A 12343-nucleotide genomic window follows, 5' to 3' on the forward strand; every position below is an offset into this window, starting at 1 on the left:
CTACTATGGGGCTGTGCCCGTGGGTGTGCCCTCAAAATAAAGCGATCAGAAGGAGTACCCCTCCCCCTAGGAACACCAAAAACTGAGAAATAGATCTTGTAGCTCTCATTAACAGATGATGACAATATCTGTGTTAGTCAAGTTGCACGAAAAACATTGGAAATTAAAGCAAAGAAAATAAGCACATCCTGTTTTATATTTTGTTTTACATGCTATTATATGGTTAGATTTCTTTTTGAAGTGATTTTTCTGTTGACAACTGAGTTACGGACGTACACAAGTAGGTGCACCCCTTTATCCTATTTGTTTTTAATTTATTGGCAATCATTATTCAAATCAATTTAATGTAGTTTTCCTTTTATTTTTACTCCAGGAAAAGCTAATTATCCCCCCCTCCCCATACCTCTACGAAAAAAAAAACATAAATGCCTACCTGAATGTAGTACATATATTAAGAGGTTGATTCAAAACAAAGTTGATTTACTAAAGCGTTTGTAGTCTGAGGAGAGTAAGTAAATTTTGCACGTTTTACTTGTCCTATGATAAAAAAAATATTAAAATTTCTTAAATATCAATAAAGAAGTGTCTTATTTTATACTGAACTTACGAACCCATCAGTGTAGTTAAAGATTTTTTCTAAGTAGGAGGCAGCTGGCTGAAAGAAAGGTTGGGGGGGAATATATCGTCTTCTATAAACTTACTGTCTTGGCTTAGTGGTTGGCGCGCTGGTGGGAGAATTCCTTGTCCAAGGGGCACGGGTTCAATCCCAGTCGTGACCAGTTATTTGGTTTTGGACTGGGGTCAGTGGCGTGACTCTGTAAGCTCAGCCAGAGTCAACCCAGCTCTAAATGGGTACCTGGAGAAATCTGGGAAAGGTAAGCAGGAAGGGTGTGTGAAAGCACAGGATGGATGGCCCCCAGCCCCTAGTGCCGTTCTTACTCACTTGCATAGTACCATTTAGACACTAGGGTCTAGTGCCGTCTTACTTACTTACTACTTACTATAAACTTATTGTAGCTTTACACTCGCTTTCAGCTGATTCAAGCATCATATTTCACAGAATATTATTCGTTATTACAAAATTGAAATCTGACCTCACATAAGGAGTAAAAGAAGTTTGACTATGATTTTTTGTATTACGGAGGTGATAATAATATTGATCAGAGGCAAAAGAGGGAAGAACGATTAGGAGCTAAGAGAGGTCACCATGAAGCTGGACACACAAATTTTTGTAAGAAAGGGGGTTAGTGCTAGAAGTTAGTGTAAGTAGTTTTTTTTGGCTTTTTTTTATAGTGACGACAATTTTTCTTTAAAACTGGACGCTGTAGCTCGACTTCGAAAACATTTTTGTAGAGGTAGGAAAAAGGTTTGAAACAAAGCTTCTTTTGCTGAAGAAGTGGCAATGTTGTATTCTACATCTTACGATATTTTAAACCTTTTAAATATAATAGGTCTTCTAATGAAGGATAAATGCACTGTCTGCCGTTACATGTCGGTACCCTAAATTATCCGTAATCAAAATCTGAACTTTATTGCAATCAGTCAAAGTGACCCGAATAGATACCCCAAAAGTACCGACTGATGGGAACAGTTAGTGAGATAAATTTTACTTATAGCCATAGGAACAAATTGACAGAGTTAAAGATTGAAATATTAGGGTTTTATTAGGGAATTTTAGCACCCAGGTCGGTAGATATAGCGATAGAGGTTTCCTAGCTAAGAAAATATTTGGTGTGGAAAAAGAAAGCACTAAGGGTTACAGACTGCCGCAATATTGTAGAGATAACAATGCAGATCTAGCCAATACAGCATTTGGTAATAAAATGGTTCTTAAATTAATACGGTGCTCATATAATAATGGTACCTTATTGATTGTGTTATTGTAAACTAAAGACTGGGACGATCGACAGAATATGCAAGGGTATAGAGAAGTGCTGTTATTGATGTTAAAAGTAAATACAACAGTAGTATAGGTCCTTTGGACTTAAATAAGCCCTATCCCGGTGTACTATTGGACTCGCTAACCCTTCGCTAACCCTTCGTATCCCCTAAACAGATTTGGCTGCAGTCCTATTCCGGTAAACTACTGGACTTGCTAACCCCTCGTACTGCCAGCACAAATACAAGCGGGGCCCTATTCCAGTGTGCTATTGGGGTCGCAAATCCCTCGTATCCCTTCAATTCGTTTAAGCAAACCCATATTCCACCATTCCTACGAAACATACGGCGATTTCTCACCTTCCGGCGATATTCCCTGAAAATACGTGCCAGTTGTTATTTCTCGGTGAAATGAGCCTTTGGATACAAGCTGCCAGGCGCACGGTACCCGTCCGGCGAGTATCACATGATCATTGGTATAAAAGTTTGATGGTGACCTACTTAGTATTACAGTTCAACATAGAGACTTGATTAGTTTACATTGATTCAAGTTCGAAAAACGTTCTAATGTTTTAAAAATGAGTGGTTTTACACTATTACAACTTGAAGGAGCTGACAATGACGATATGTAGACAAGAGCCCCCAATTTAGCAGTTGAGATTGGAAAGGATTGTCGACTAGCATTTGAGTGGGATGAGAGGTTTTATAGATATGTTATTTCACTGAGTAAATTTAAGACAGAAGAACCACTATGATTTGCAGCATAAGTGAATGTAATGAATATATCCAGACTACAACATAGATTGAATGTAATCATGAAGAAAATTGAAGACAATGTATTGACTCACCTTATGAAAAAAGAGTGAAAATATATATTATTCTATTATTACATTTCTTTACAATAAAAATATTTAATAATTTTTTTTGGTTTGATATTTTAATTGATCGTTTACTCCTCTCTCTAGGGAACTAATAGGCGTTGAGAGTATGCAGAAATAAGAATCATGGCTTTGTTAGTTTAGTCTATAATCGGCTGTTCGAGTGTCAAGAAAAAAATGGAGGGATTTGAGAAACAAAAAATCATGTGGAATCTAACTGATCAATTTTAGAAATTAGCAGTGCAAAAGAAAATATTCTCTAAAAGAATATAAGATGCTATCATGGAAAATGATTCTCTAACATTGGGCTATTGTATCAAGCTTTTACGTTGTGATTCAAATGCACTTACTAAATTTATTGGCATACTAATTGAAACAAAACAGAATGATATTGTGGATTTGCTTTTGAAAACTACCTAAAAACATGAAGACAAGAGCCCCCACTGTAGCAGTTGAAATTGGAAAGGATTGTTGACTAACATTTCGGTGGGATGAAAGTGGGATGGAAGACAGTAGACTGGATATTTCATTTTTAACAATAACAAATTTACATACATTATAAAAAGAATATATTCTTAGGGCACTGAAATCGATACTATACAGGTAGGACAGGATATTTTCCACTATGAAGTCGTTCAATCGAGGATTTTCAAGATAAATGTTGAGAAATTCATTGTAAGTATAGTCACGACATCGAAAAATAAAATATAATAATTCATAAAAACCCAGCTTTTGGTTGATAAATTTTGTACTCGCTTCTGATTTTGAACAAAAGATGTCCCACTTCTTTCAAAGAAGTTTTGATGTGAGGCGTCTAGAATGCAAGTGGTAGACCAAGACAATCAAAAAGTGTTATATTCTTCACTATTTGAAAGATATCCATCAGTACAGTCGATGGACTACTATTGACAATAATAATGGTATTGCTAGCAATATGAATATATTCAAGGAAATCCTAGGGTATGCAATGGGATTGGTATTTGTACATGTATGGACCCAAGTTAAATATGTTGATTATTTGATTTGTGGTCATGGTGCCAAGTCCAATAGAACACTACCGTCGGGGGTAATTTCCAAATAGGTATCAAATTGATTTAGTGAGAAAAATGCTATACTCTCCATCAATCTTCCGGCAAAGGTATACTCTAAACGTAGAGTGCCCGTTTGGACAAAACTCATTTTTTGACTACCAGACAAGTCCAATACAATGATACCATAACTACTTGTGAACATTGTATCGGTTATACCATTTTCAAATTGTTACCAATCTCGATCCAGAGATTGCATTTTCAATTCATATAGGGTCCTGTAGTATTTATCAAAGGATAAATTGTAGAGAGGAATTCCATTTACTTTACAAAAAAGTGATTAAAGTCCAAACATTTTAAATTCGTGTGGAGAACTTCCCCAGGATCCGAAAGCACTGGCACTTTTGACGAACGCCATGGCAAGTTTTGAATGAATTTCACCAATGACAGATAAAGGGTCGGTGTAGGTAAAACCAGCGGCAATATATCATTGGCTGGTGGTTGTGCAAGGAACGATCAGTTTGATATTATTCTCACTGGCTCTTAATTTTCAATTCCCAAAGTAAAAGACTCATAACCTGTTGTTTTCGTATATGAATTATTGCCAGGGTGAGATTGAAAAGATCATGTCTTTTTCTCAAAATCAAAATTGGACGAGATGAGTTGTAGCCTTTTGGTAATTTTAACATTGGGAGACATTCATTGAGATATATTAAACGTTTCATGATTTAACTTAACAGCTAAATGATACTCCTTATTCACCACCCAAGTGAGTTAATCGTCAGCATCAATATTCGATCTATAATCCTAGCCCGTTTTCATACCTCTCAATTTCTAATTGGAGTTTGGATTCATCCGCATAAATTGTATGTTGCTTTCATAGTTTGATAGATCGTTGCCAGTGCTCACCAAGGTCTCATTTATCGAGACACACATTTGTCGAAACAATTTGTCGAATCAAACTCAATTGTAGCGGCGGGAGTTTGATTTTTAGATATTTTCCTCGCCAGAACTTTTGAATCAATAAATATGGATGATGAATCTATGAAGTAATCTTCAATGGAATAAATTTCAAAATGTATATTTTCAGAGAGTGGTTGTTGTGGGTAGAATTGTTCATAATAACCATATTTTCCACTGACACCTAAACTTTCCGCATTGAAAAGATTTAGAGATGATGTTACTGTGGGATGGGATTTCTTGTGGGGTAGCTACATCATTTCAGTATACGAAAGAAATCCTTGTCCAGAGGGACGTTTTCCATGGGGTAGCAGCCTTACACCGTACACACACAGATTGGCCTTATCCAACACGGCTGAAATGGCATTTTTCCACTCGAACTGTATAATTTTTAAAATTTAAATATCGAATCGCCATGACTTTCGTTCTTAGAACTAGATAACTTTCTGCACATTTTCTATAAGCGCTCGTGTCAAAATTCCCTTTAACACAATGTCTACGCACCCCCTTGCAGACTTTTGATTTCGTCATTGTGTGTTTTTAAGTACTTCAAAAATACCATTGGAAATCAAATCACTCCCCATCTCAGATTTTAATAAAATAATTTATTTGGGGCCTGGAGCTTCACTAGCTCCGGGTAAATGGACTCGTCCCAAATGCTAAATTCCATTCAAGAGCATTCGATGTACATACCTTCTTCCAAATTTTCTAAGGAAATTTTCGGCTTTAACTTAAAGCAAAAGTTAATCGTTATCTTCGTAATATACTTAAAATTGTCCCTCCTTCGGCCATTGGCACCAACACATATTGTAAAAGAATAAAAACATGAGTTTTTGAGATTTCTGTGATTGCACCACCAGGAGCAATATTTTGATTACATCAATATTGGAGTCTAAGGTGGTGAATGATGTGAAGCTTGGATTTGCACCGATTTGAACACCTGTTTTGGGTCGGTCGCTACGTTACAATGACTTCTATTGCACACGCTCTCGCACTATTTGCTAAAGGCCGAATTTAAAATGAGTTTAAAAATCTCTTTTTCAACCTTCGTTTTCAGTTCTGGACGCTTACTAAAAAAAGTGTCAATAAAAGTTTTTAAATATGGCTTGTGATCGAAATGGAGGGCTCTATGGATTTCTTTGACTTTCAAACAGTTGTCTAGCATCTATCTCAAAAGAAATTGATGTATTACAATATTCTGTCTCGGAAAAAGGTCGGCAATAAATTTTTGTTTTGAAAGTGTCTAGTGCACACCCTCTCCTCTACAAACGAAATATTGTATGGACTCAAAGAGTCCTTAATCACTGGTCTGTTTATGCAGGGGACAACAAAATCCTTCACCGAGTCATAATGTCACTCTGGTATCTCACCCTCAATTAAAAAAACCATCCTTGCAGTCCATTTTCCTTAACAGTGGTAACTTGTAACACAAAATTTGGAACACAAGGATTGTTATACCATTTGTAATTATCACACAGCAAAGAGTAATCAGACATTTTCGATGGATAAAGGGAGTTCATATACAGAAAAATTGCTTCCAACTTTATACCATTGGCTCGTTCAGCCGGTTCATTTGTCTGGATATGATCCCCTTGGAAAAACCACCCTCCTCTTATTGATCTTTCCACAAATAGATGTAGATCCACGTCGTTGATCAAACTTATTTTTCTTTGCTGATTTTAAGGATTAAATCCATCACCAGATGAGGAGTTGAAAAATAATAACCCACATCCAAACCAAATTCCTTATAGATTTTATCCGTTTTTCTTTTACATACAATATCTAGAAACGTCAATAAATCACTTGCCAGGTAAATTTTACAATAATACTCCCCTTTTTACGCCCTCACATAAGCCAAGTTCCCTTAGCAAACTTACAGTTGGCAGTGGTGCATGAACATTCTGTAAGTGAATCATGAAACGATTCTATAGATGATAATTTATCCTTACGAAGCTTCAAAGTGGAATTGTATTAATCATATGGGTATATGCCCTTACACGTTAATAAATCACATATTTAACCGTCAAAAAACACTTTTTAAGAAAGGGGAAACTATTAAAACCGTCGCTTTTCTGTACTTGAAATAATTAAGTGATGGAATTGGGGAAAAAACGTAGAAGAGTCTAAAAACGGATTTTTTTCGAGTACGTATTGAAATTATCTATTGTTTTTCATTGGATTTCTAAGAGCAGCATCTTTTCAGAGGGTTTGGGTGTGATATTGTATATATGTAGGATAGGGTATGATTATACTGACCTAGAATAAAAAAAAAAAATGATATAACCAAATTGTTTGTTAATTATATACAGTCTTTTCTTCTTAGCCATAAAAGAAGAAAAAATTGTAAGTTCAAATGTCCATGTTGAAAAAATTCGAAGTTTACAAAAATTCTTAAGTCCAAAAATAACTCTTGAGTATCCAAAATGATTCTAAGCTGCAAAAAATATAAGCTCAAAAACTTCCAAGTCCCAAATAATTACAAGTCCCCAAAAGCTCTAAGTCTAAAAATAACTCCCAAGAAATATTTCACTGCAAACATTGTTTTTCTAATAGAAAAATCACGATTGACGTATTTATGTCGTCTTCATTTTTTACTTTTAAAATATCACAGGTGACTAGTTTTTGCTATAAGTATACCTAATGAGGTTTTAACACATGAAAAAAAAGTTGAAAAAGTTTCATTTTCATGGCTAAATAAAAAATTACGTAAGAAAATGTTGCTGCAAACATTATTTTTCTAATTGAAAATAACACGATTAACATATTTATATCATCTTCATTTAGTATTTTTTCAAATATCACAAGTGATATTTTTGTTATAAGTGTATTTAACTTGATTTTAAGACTAAAGAAAATACAAGTAAAAAAAGATATCCCTCTAAAATCTGACCCTCCCTCCGAGGGGTATGGAGCCATGTCTTGTTCATCACGATACTGTATTCTACAATTTCTCGTTCGAAATATTTTAAGTTGAGATGGGTCCCGTCGTACACATAATACATATTTACTAATAATTATGCTAAGGCTTGGGTTCAAAAATAATCCATGGACGGAATTCGAAAGTTTAAGAATGATTAGTAGGGAGGGGTGTTTTAAAACTATTGTTTACACATGATGTACAACCACATAATATTCAGTAAATGCTCTATTTTTAGAACTGACATTGGTCTTTCCGTCTCCTGAAGATCCAGACTGAAATATTCCACGGATTGAATTCAATAGCTCGAGAACCGCAAGCAGGGGGATTTATTTTAAAACTTTAGACGATATAACTACAGTTTAGTAAGTAAAAGGTACTGCAAATGTCAATCAAAATGTCAAACAGTCCCCATCCGCTAAGCATATAATAGAAAGTATATACATCACAACCTCTTGTATGATAGGCTTCCTGTTAAGATTCCGTTTAGACATGCTGCTTGTTCAGACTCAGTTTATCATTTGATAATAACTATGCCCAATCCTCATTCCTTTATATCAAATATTTTGAAATTTGATGCATATTTCCAGAAATTTCCCTATCAACCGGATATTGAGGTAAGTTTATTTTTGCATTGGGACCCATTGTACTGCAAGAGAAAATATACTTAGCCAGGAATTTTGTTATTGCCAGAAATTGAGATAACGCTAGAGGACTACACTTGTATCAATTGAATGTTTTTATCAAGAAAATAGTCACACTTTGTTCAGTGCTTCCACTCTCCCCAAATTTGCGGGGATTTCCCCAAAAACCATGCAAAAACGGAGCGGCAAAAACACTTGAGCCTCAAACTGTCAATGCTTTAAATCTGGCCCTGGGCTTGGTTTCTCAGTTTTAAAAAGTTTTAAAAAATGTAAAAAGCATAACATTTGTTAGAATCGATAGGTTAGATAGAGAAGTTCGGTGGCATTGAACACCATTTAATGGAAAATGTTAAATTTACCCCCCTAATATAAAACTTACAAATTATTAGTGGATTAAAGTGAAATTGCACTAAGTTGGAGAAACCTGATCGGAATCAAAATAGTTTGTACAAACTATAATTAATTAAAAGAGTTAAAAGTCTAATATCTTTGACTCTTTATAAAAGTTTATACACGGATACACCCCTAGAGAATACACAACAAAAATGGCCCTTGGTTCAATACCATATAAATGAAGAGGAATAATAATAATTTCGGATAAATTTTGGTTTGCTTCTTTATTTTTTAAAACTCCTCCTATCCAATTCAATCAGATTAGACTTTCACTGTCCTTGCTACTTTAAGAAAGTGTTCCGTTTATTTTTAGTTTTAATAAGCGACACGATTCAATATTTAAAACTTTTTAACTTTTTAAAGCCATACGATTTCAATAAGACTTAATGACTTTCGGTGGATGTTTTTCCCTTTTTCAAAGATAAGGCAAATTTTCTGAGGCTCATATCTCTTGATGGGTAGAATTAAACTTAATTCTTCTAATATGTTTAGAATCAGTATAAGTAACTAGTTCTTTTGGTGTATCTATTCTTATCAAACTTTCGTTTTTAAAACCTTAAGGATGTTCTTTAAGGGTGTTTTTAAAACTAATGATTATATATGATATACAAACACATACAATTCGGTAAACACTCTTTTTCTCATTATTATTCCTGACCATCTCCTGAAGTTCCTGGTTCAAAATAATCCATGGATTGCATTCGAAGTTCAAGAATGGCTAGTAGGAAAGGGGTGTTTTTTGAAACTAATGATTTTATATGATATACAAACACATATAATTTAGTAAATGCCCTTTTCTAGTTCTGATATTGTTCTTTCCCAACTTCTTAAGGTTCAGGCTCAAAATAACCTAAGGATTGAATTCAAAAATTCAAAAATGGATAATAGGGAGGGTTGTTGTGTTAAACTAAAACGATGTACATGCAATTCGGTGACTAAAGGGATTTTGAATGTCCTTTGATAAACCAAAACAGCATGAAAAATAGTCCCTGTCCACTAAGTATTTGACAAAATACATAAAAGGGAACCTACAGTCCTCATCGAAATTCCTTTTATTAAACATGTTGATAGATCATGCTAATATTCTAATCAGAATACAGTGTTTCCAGGAAATGTTTTTATCTCTCGACAGACCAGATACATAGCATTGGTAACTCCAACTGGCTCTAGTATACCCTATGTGTGTAACAGGAATGATAGGATATGTGTGTAACCGGGGTATTATCCCTATTGTTACCACGAGTAAGGACATTCAGGATGCATTACACTCATTTGGAGTCCTTGGTTGAAATCAAAGATTTACTTAAAGTAGGAGGAAGCGGGCTTTATAGCGCAATCTTGGCTACTATTTGTGAAGAGATACAGATTTAGAACATGAAAATTCAACAATAAATATTTCTACTGTTGTTATTATGTAATTACAATTATTTTGAATTTTGGACGAGATACTTTGATTGAGAATTCCGTTTTCTATTTTATAAATTAGAACCTCTTTTACTTTCAGGTAATAGCTTTTGTGATTATAATTTCAATCTGACACGTTTGCCCCTTTTTGAATTTGGGGAAGGGGATCAAGTTTCTAGATTCTTTTCTTTATTTAACCGTTTTGGCGTAAGCAGTTTTTTTTATTTATTTTTTTCTTATTTATTGCATCGAGATTTTTTCTTATTTATTCCAGAATTAATAAAATTGAACTTGCTTTTGAAAATCTTTCGAAAATCTCACAGTCTGACAATTTAAGGGTTGAAACAAAGAAATTATTTCGCTCTATTTGACTAAGTTTTCTCCGAGCAAGAAATATGAATCCGTCGAAGTTAATTAATTTGTAAGTACCTGTTTCATTTTTTATTTTATTTTTTTAGGAGCAAAACAGTGATGTAAACCTATCAGAAGAGTCATTTATAGCAGCTAATATTCCACTATGCACAGACATGTGGACTGCATTTCCTGAGAAACTCTTCTCTTGCAGAAATGGTAAGGAATAGGGTTGTGTACTTTGGAGGGGCTACATGTTCCTCTTTGTTGAACCACTTTAGCTCCTACCTGAAGCCGGCTGAGTTTCATCTCTCGAACGACTTTTAGAACATCCTTTGTAATAGCTTAAGGAAATTTAAGGAAACAAGTTTTTCAACTGAAAGTAAAGAGCAACATTTTAAATTAAAACGTGTGAGAGGGAAGGTGGTCCTTCCTCAGACTACACTCTTTACGCACACGCTTCAAAGTTATTTAATGATAATTCCCGATCAATTTCAATGGCTCTTGTGTTTTAACACTCTCTCGTAAGAAATTGTGACAAAAAGTCAAACAGCGTAGAGAATGAGGGTTGAGGAAGGGGCAACCCCTCTCATGCACGTTTTAATTTATAATGTTGGACATTACTTCCAGTTGAAAAAAACTATTTTTATAATTTATTTTCTGATCCTTTTTCAGACCATGCCAGAAAATCCCTTGAAGGTTTATTCCTCCCCCGCCCCTGCCGTGTAAACTTTCCCCTTGAAAATTTTCTTCTGGAAACTTTTCCCTCCAGAGAAAAGTTTTCCCTTGTGGAAAATCTCCCCGCAGAAAATTTCCTTACAAAAAATTTCAGTATATTTCCTAATAACAAGCATCATAGGCAGCACAATAGCGCTACCGAGGTAAAGAACGATCTTGGCGAAATGTATTATTATTGTTTTTTTAAAGAGTTTATCTTAAGCCAGGGCATTTCGTGTAGAATTAAATAAAAAACTAGTTTTTTTAACTGAAAGTAAGGAGCGACATTAAAACTTAAAACGAACAGAAATTAATCCATATATGAAATGGGTTGTCCCCTCCGCAATCCCTCGCTCTTTACGCTAAATTTTTTAACTGTTTTAAAAAGTAAAATTGTGGCAAACAGTCAAACATAATTTATGTTTGTTTTAAGTTTTAAAGTTGCTCGTTACTTGTAGTTAATTGTTTTTAATTGTTTTAAGAAGTAGAATTGTGGCAAAGAGTCAAACTTTAGCGTAAAGAGCGAGGGATTACGGAGGGGACAACCCATTTTATATACGGATTAATTTCTGTTCGTTTTAAGTTTTAATGTCGCTCCTGACTTTCAGTTAAAAAAAACTAGTTTTTTTATTTAATTTCTGAACGTTTTGAATTAATGCATGTTTGATTTTGGCTCTCCGTACATAAATTATTCAAATGAAATTTGCATATTAATTCTTTTTTTGGCTAAATGGCTTTCTCTTAGTTTTGATCAGACGATTTTGAGAAATAAGGGGTGGGGAAGGAGGCCTTGTTGCCCTCGAATTTTTTGGTTACTTATAAACGCAACTAGAACGTTTAATTTTTAACGAAGGTTTTTATTAGTAAAAAATATACATACTACTACTACTACTACTAATAACTCACTGCAGCACCAAGCCGCCTGAGGCCAACACAGCTACGCACGCTCCTCCTCCAACCTAATCTATTTAAAGCCTCCCTCTTTACACCCTCCCAGGAAGTTCCCATTTCCTTTAAATCCTTATTTATGACATCCTCCCAACCCAGACAAGGACGACCTGCTTTCCGTGTAGCCCCAGACGGTTGGCCAAAAAGGACAATCTTCGGTAATCTGTCATCCTTCATCCGTAGAACGTGGCCTAGCCATCTCAACCTTTCTTTCATTATAGCCCC

At 34.8% G+C, this 12343-nt stretch overlaps 1 protein-coding gene across 2 annotated transcripts in view; it reads left to right on the forward strand.

Moving 5' to 3' along the window:
• Positions 1-12343, forward strand: part of LOC136034142 (uncharacterized) — a 142752-nt gene that overhangs the window by 94719 nt on the left and 35690 nt on the right. For both annotated transcript variants that reach the window (XR_010619122.1, XM_065715324.1), the window contains exon 6: positions 10561-10672. The gene's annotated coding sequence lies outside the window, so the exon portion shown is untranslated. The remainder of the gene's footprint in view (positions 1-10560; positions 10673-12343) is intronic.

Source organism: Artemia franciscana, chromosome 12, assembly GCF_032884065.1.
Source record: "Artemia franciscana chromosome 12, ASM3288406v1, whole genome shotgun sequence".
Lineage (NCBI taxonomy): Eukaryota > Metazoa > Arthropoda > Branchiopoda > Anostraca > Artemiidae > Artemia > Artemia franciscana.